Raw genomic sequence first — 7,057 nt, 5'->3', positions numbered from 1 at the left:
TATATAAACCACCCCGAACCCCTTGATTAGATTCCAGTCTGTAACTCCCTCTTGGGTATCTGTTATTAAAGTGCATTTATTTCAAGGCAAGGGGCCTAATAGGGAAGGCAGATGAACTCAGGGCATGGTTGGGAACATGGGACTGGGATATCATAGCAATTATGGAAACATGGCTCAGGGATGGGCAGGACTGGCAGCTGAATGTTCCAGGATACAAATGCTACAGGAAGGATGGAAAGGGAGGCAAGAGAGGAAGGGGAGCGGCATTTTTGATAAAGGATGGCATTACAGCTGTGCTGAGGGAGGATATTCCCAGAAATACATCCAGGGAAGTTATTTGGGTGGAACTGAGAAATAAGAAAGGGATGATCACCTTATTGGGATTGTATTATAGACCCGCCAATAGTCAGAGGGAAATTGAGAAACAAATTTGTAAGGAGATTTCAGCTATCTGTAAGAATAATAGGGTAGTTATGGTTGGGGATTTTAACTTTCCAAACATCGACTGGGACTGCCGTAGTGTTAAAGGTTTGGATGGAGAGGAATTTCTTAAGTGTGTACATGACAATTTTCTGATTCAGTATGTGGATGTACCTACTGGAGAAGGTGCAAAACTTGACCTACACTTGGGAAATAAGGCAGGGCAGGTGACTGAGGTGTCAGTGGGGGAGCCATTTGGGGCCAGCGACCATAATTCTATTTGTTTTGAAATAATGATGGAAAAGGATGGACCAGATCTAAAAGTTGAAGTCCTAAATTGGAGGAAGGCTCATTTTGACAAGACTTTGACTTTCAAAAGTTGCGTGGGGTCAGACGTTCACAGGTAAAGGGACGGCTGGAAAAGGGGAAGCCCTCAGAAAGGTGCGAGCTCCTGAAGCACTGCCCTGCACTGACGCCGTCTCCCTCCCCAGGTTCCTGCCTGAGCGTTGGGGGCGCGGTGGGAGTGGCTCTTGGATCTGCTGCTGCCCTGTTTCTCCTCATCCTGCTGATCGTGCTTCTGGTCAGGCGCAAACGTGAGTGAGATGCCCATCGGGGAGCCTCGGGGGTGGGGGGTCAGTGAGGCTGCGAGGTTGGGAGGCTGGGGTCGGTGGGGAATACCTTCCAATTACAGGTGACGTTAACGGCTGGGGGTGTCAGAAGTCTGTGAGCCTGGCTGGGGGAATCCGGGGGGCGGGGGGGGGGGGGGATATTGAACAGGCAGAGGCACCAGAGTTGTTTACTCAGTCCCAGAATCCCTCTCCCAGCCGCTGTCCCACCATTGACTTGGCACAAGCCTGGGGTATGATGGGATACTTGCCCTAGATGGGTGTAAGAATGATAGAACAGATGACGCCTTGGTTAAGCCCATGTCCAAAGTCAAGATGTAGACAATACCCATGGGCTGACAAGTGGCAAGTAACATTCACGCCACACAAATGCCAGGCGATGACCATCACCAATCAGAGATGATCTAACCACCGTCCCTTGATGTTCAATGGTGTCACCATCACTGAATCCCTCACTATCAACATCCTGGGGGTTGCCATTGAGCAGAAACCCAACTGGACCCACCACATAAACCCAGCGGCTCCAAGAGCAGGTCAGAGGCTGGGAATCCTGCAGCGAGTAACTCCCCTCCTGACTCCCCCCAAAGCCTGTCCCACCATCGACAAGGCCCAAGGCAGGAGGGTGAGGGAATACTCCCCACTTGCCCCGGATGGGGACAGCTCCAACAACACTCGAGAAGCTCCACACCATCCAGGGACAAAGCAGCCCCCACACCCACAAACATCCCCTCCCTCCCCCCCACCGACGCTCAGTAACAGCAGTGTGTACCATCCCCTCCCTCCCCCACCGACGCTCAGTAACAGCAGTGTGTACCATCCCCTCCCTCCCCCACCGACGCTCAGTAACAGCAGTGTGTACCATCCCCTCCCTCCCCCCACCGACGCTCAGTAACAGCAATGTGTACCATCCCCTCCCTTCCCCCCACCGACGCTCAGTAACAGCAGTGTGTACCATCCCCTCCCTCCCCCCACCGACCCTCAGTAACAGCAGTGTGTACCATCCCCTCCCTCCCCCACCGACCCTCAGTAACAGCAGTGTGTACCAGCTACAAGATGCACTGCAGAAACTCACCAAAGACCCTCAGGCAGCACCTTCCAAACCCACGGCCACTTCCATCTAGAAGGACGAGGGGCAGCAGGTACATGGGAACACCACTCCCCTGCAAGTTCCCCTCCGAGTCCCTCACCATCCAGACTCTGAAATATATCGGCCGTTCCTTCAGTGGGAATGGGGGAGTCGGGGTTTCAGAGGGGTTGGGGGATTGAGGAGGTTGGGAGGGGTGGGGAGGGGAAGGGGATGTGTGGAGAGGAGGGAGGTTGGGAAGGGTGGGGATGTGAGGAGGGGAGGGGGTGTGAGGAGGGGGATGTGGAGACATTGGGAGGGGAGGGGGGTGTGAGGAGGGGGATGTGGAGACATTGGAAGGAGAGGGGGTGTGAAGGGTGGGCTGTGGGGATGTTGGGAGGGGAGAGGGATGTGAGGAGGGGGATGTGGGGACATTGGGAGGGGAGGGGGTGTGAGAAGGGGATGTGGGGACGTTGGGTGGGGAGGGGGTGTGGGGACGTTCGGAGGGGAGGGGTTTGTGAGGGGTGGGATGTGGGGACATTGGGAGGGGAGGGAGTGTGAGGAGGGGGATGTGGAGATGTTGGGAGGGGAGGGAGTGTGAGGAGGGGAGAGGGGTGTGAGGGGTGGGATGTGGGGACATTGGGAGGGGAGGGAGTGTGAGGAGGGGGATGTGGAGATGTTGGGAGGGGAGGGAGTGTGAGGAGGGGAGAGGGGTGTGAGGGGTGGGATGTGGCGACGTTGGGAGGGGAGGAGGTGTGAGGAGGGGGATGTGGGGACGTTGGGTGGGGAGGGGGTGTGAGGAGGGGGATGTGGGCACATTGGATGGGGAGGAGGTGTGGGGATGTTGGGTGGGGAGGGGATGTGGGGACGTTGGGTGGGGAGGGGGTGTGGGGACATTCGGAGGGGAGGGGGCTGTGAGGGGTGGAATGTGGGGACATTGGGGGGGGGGAGGTGTGAGGAGGGGGATGTGGAGATGTTGGGAGGGGAGGGAGTGTGAGAAGGGGAGAGGGGTGTGAGGGGTGGGATGTGGCGACGTTGGGAGGGGAGGAGGTGTGAGGAGGGGGATGTGGGGACGTTGGGTGGGGAGGGGGTGTGAGGAGGGGGATGTGGGCACATTGGATGGGGAGGAGGTGTGGGGATGTTGGGTGGGGAGGGGATGTGGGGACGTTGGGTGGGGAGGGGGTGTGGGGACGTTCGGAGGGGAGGGGGCTGTGAGGGGTGGAATGTGGTGACATTGGGAGGGGAGGAGGTGTGAGGAGGGGGATGTGGGGACGTTGGGTGGGGAGGGGGTGTGAGGAGGGGGATGTGGGGACGTTGGGTGGGGAGGGGGTGTGAGGAGGGGGATGTGGGCACATTGGGTGGGGAGGGGATGTGGGGATGTTCGGAGGGGAGGGGGCTGTGAGGGGTGGGATGTGGCGACGTTGGGAGGGGAGGAGGTGTGAGGAGGGGGATGTGGGGACGTTGGGTGGGGAGGGGGTGTGGGGACGTTGGGAGGGTGCGTCAGGGCTGGGTGGGGGAAGGGTTTTGGTGGGTGAGGGGGGGTGGGTTAGCTGCTGCGGAACCTTTGAGGGGCTGTCCACTTCTGCACTGACCCTCTGTACCGCCCCCCACTCCTCCTCCCCACCCCCTCCCCCCTCCCCCCCTTTTAAATACACAGGTGCCCAGAAGAAGGATGTAGCAAAGATGGCAGCCTTCAGCTCCAGCAAGGAGAAGGTAAGTAAGACTGGACTGAGGGGTGGGGTGTGGGGTGGGGACAGGCGGGGTGGTTGGGGGCTGAGTGTATGGGGGGGGTACGCGGGGTGGGAGTGTTGGGAGCGACCTGCATTCCTCTATCGCCTAAATTCCAACTCCACCCTCCGCACTTCCACCCCGCGCCCTGTGCCCGGTTCAGGGAATGACGGTTCGGTCATTGGCCGCTGGACAGAGGTTCCCGGAAATCTAACCAACCCTGGAACAGCTGACCCCCCAGAGACCCCCCCCCCCCCCCCCACAGCTCTCGGATATGCGCTCCTCGCTCCCAGCCCGAACCCTGGGGCCCGCGTTGTGTCAGATACCCTTCCCTCCGCATTCACCGTTTCTGCTTCCAAAGGGGACGAGGTCCCACGTCTGTTCTGAGGGGTCGGTCTTTCACCAGGGCCAGAGGACGGACGTGACCTCCCTTGCGTCCAGGAGGTGACGGGAGGATGTGGAGGGATGTGTAGGGGGATGGGGACAGCTGTGGGGTTTTCCCCCTCACCCCGCTCCGCGTCTCTGACGGCGTGAATGTTCCTTGCCTTCCCAGGTGCTCCCGTGGATCAGTCAGAACCCAGGTCTGGAACGGGCCGTCTCCCCCACTCCAGTCTACAGCTCCCGTCAGGAATCTGTCTACAGCAGCTACCCGGTAACGATGCCCGGGGTGGAGAGGGGGTGGGGGGGAGAGGTGAGGGCCGTGTGAGCGTGGGGGTGGGGGGGCGTATCCGGCCAGCCCACTCTGTCTCCGCGGGGGCATGGATTCCACCCAAAGATCTCGGAGTTCCCTGAAAGAGAGCCGAAGTATTCGGTCAGGACACGCGCGCAAGAATGCCTCACCTCCCGCGATCCCAACGCCGACGGATCAGGGGTCTGATTGGCCGAGGGGAGATCCTGTCTGCCTCCCACGCTCCTTCACTCCCTCGGCCCCTCGGAAATCCCGACCTGGAAGAAATTAAGCCGCCCGTCGCTCCTCTGCCCAGTCGGGGAAGGGATTTTTCTCACGTCCCCTGAGCAACGAGATTCCTCCCCATCTCTCTCTGTTTCTACAGCCCTCCAATGTTCTTTGAATTCCCCGCTAAACCCTAAAGTTATGCTGCATTTTGTTACTGACCCACCCTGTCCATGCCCCTCATACTGTTATACCCCTCTATCAGGTCCACCTTCCATCACATCTGCTCCAAAGAAAACAGCCGGTGCTTATCCATCACCGAAATGCTCCATCCCAGGACAGAATCTCCCTCTGCACCCTCTCCAATACAATTCCATCCTTCCAGTAGTGTGGAGATATTCCGGAGTGATGTAGCTAGTCAAATCCCCTCGGTTTTAAAGAAAACAGAATTTATTTACAAGATTACCGACCAAAGCACAAACAAAACAGCACAGAATACTGATTAACCTACCCTACCCGAAAACCCAACTGTCTATCCCAACTTAATGATGCTGTTCCCAATGCTTGGAGCAATCTCCATAGACACCCCCTTTGGCACAAAAGGCAAAATCGACACACATTCTCAGAGGAGAGAGAGAGAGAGAGAGAGAGACAGCAGAGAGATTCAGCATGGACTCTCCTGCTCCTCGGATGCTGCCTGACCTGCTGTGCTTTTCCAGCACCACACTCTCGACTCTGATCTCCAGCATCTGCAGTCCTCGCTTTGCCCTAACCAGGGATAGGCTGAGCTGGGAGAATTGGCCGCTCCCCTTTCATTGTACAAGTGGATCATGCTAAAACTCCAAAAGCTTCTTCAAGTGGATCAACGCAGACATCGCTGCACCCCTGCCTTTACAACCCCTCACCCCCCCGAAAGAAAGCTCGAGGACAAGGTAGCCTTGTTGATGGAGCAGCATCGTCACAAAATCGATCTGCGAACCAATCAGCCCGTCGTTTTGCGGGCCACGGCGTTAATCGTTGTTCCCTCCGGATTCGGCACTCTTGCATGTGTCCTGATGCGTTCCAGAGGGGGAAAAGAAAAACAGTCTCTTCGCTTTTTCTCAGCTGTTCGCAAATGTTTAAGCTCGCGGTCAGATGAACGCTGTTGATGCGCGTGGGGTGAAAATCTCTCTAACGGGTCTCCTTCTTTCTTTCTTTTGCCCACCCCCTCCCCCTGACAGCCCTCCAATGGCTCAATGGTAGCGTCCACAGTCGATGGGGGAGTCAGCACCTACTCAATTCAGACAGGACGCACTGGGCAATTGTCTACTTTGGTGTGAGGTGGAGTTGGCGAGGGGGACGGTGACCCTGGACTGACCTCAAGGGGAAGACTGTTGAAGGAGGGAGGGGGGTGGGGGGGTGGGCTTGGATGGGGGGTTGTGGGGGGGGGTGGGGGGGGAAGTGTGCTTGAGTTTCATGCTCTGGGAGGGGTCAGAAAACGGAAGATTGACTGCATTCCGTTGGCAACATCTGACTCAGAGAGAGAAACTCCCCCCCCCCCCATCCCCCAACACGCACCCTCCTTCTCCCCCTCTCTCCAACCCGAATCTTTCTTTTGTTAAAACCCCTCACGGGATGAGGGGGTTGCTGGTCAGGCTAGCATTGAAAACAGTTCAGAGTCAACCACATCGCCGTGGGTCGGGAGTCACGTGTAGGCCCAGACCAGGGAAAGATGGCAGTTTCCTGCCCTGAAGGACTTAGTGACCCAGATGGAGGTTTCCCAACAATGGATTCACGGTCCAGGTTTTACTGAGTTCATCTGTCATGGTGGGATTCAAACCCGGCTCCCCGGATAAGCAGTCCAGTGATAATACCACTTGGCCGTTCCCCACCCCCTTCAGTGTTGGGCCCCATACCTTAGGAAAGGTACACTGACCCTGGAGCCCTGGTCCAGAGGAGGCTCACGAGAATACACCCAGAACAAGCTTTACGCATGAGGAACACTTGAGGACTATGGGTTGATACTCAATAGAGTTTGGAAGGATGAGGGGGGGGGTATCGAATTGAAATAGTCAGTATACTGAATAGCCTGGGCAGAGTGGATGTTGGGAAGATGTTTCCATCAGTAGGAGAGACTGGGGCCCAAGGGTACTGCCTTGGAATAAAGAGAAGACCTTTTACAATGGATATAAGCAAACTCTTCTTCAGCCAGAGAGCGGGGAAGGCTGTGGGGGCCGGGTCATTGAGTATATCTAAGACGGAGATAGATAGGTTGTTGAGGGGATCGGGAGAATGGGGCTGAGAAACCTCTCCGCCATGATAGAATGGTGGAGCAGACTCGATGGGCCG

General features: G+C 57.1%; 1 long non-coding RNA gene across 1 annotated transcript; it reads left to right on the top strand.

The window, feature by feature from the left end:
- Positions 1-916: 916 nt before the first annotated feature.
- On the top strand, positions 917-6,098 carry LOC122548067 (uncharacterized). The gene is made up of 4 exons (XR_015753707.1): positions 917-1,013; positions 3,767-3,822; positions 4,391-4,489; positions 5,950-6,098. It is a non-coding gene; the product is annotated as an uncharacterized LOC122548067 (long non-coding RNA).
- Positions 6,099-7,057: the final 959 nt, after the last annotated feature.

This window comes from Chiloscyllium plagiosum, unplaced genomic scaffold (genome assembly GCF_037043375.1).
Source record: "Chiloscyllium plagiosum isolate Xiang-an unplaced genomic scaffold, Cpla_swu_hap1 HiC_scaffold_38, whole genome shotgun sequence".
NCBI lineage: Eukaryota > Metazoa > Chordata > Chondrichthyes > Orectolobiformes > Hemiscylliidae > Chiloscyllium > Chiloscyllium plagiosum.
The sequence above is the reverse complement of the archived record's forward strand: the minus strand, read 5'-3'. Positions and strand labels throughout refer to the sequence as shown.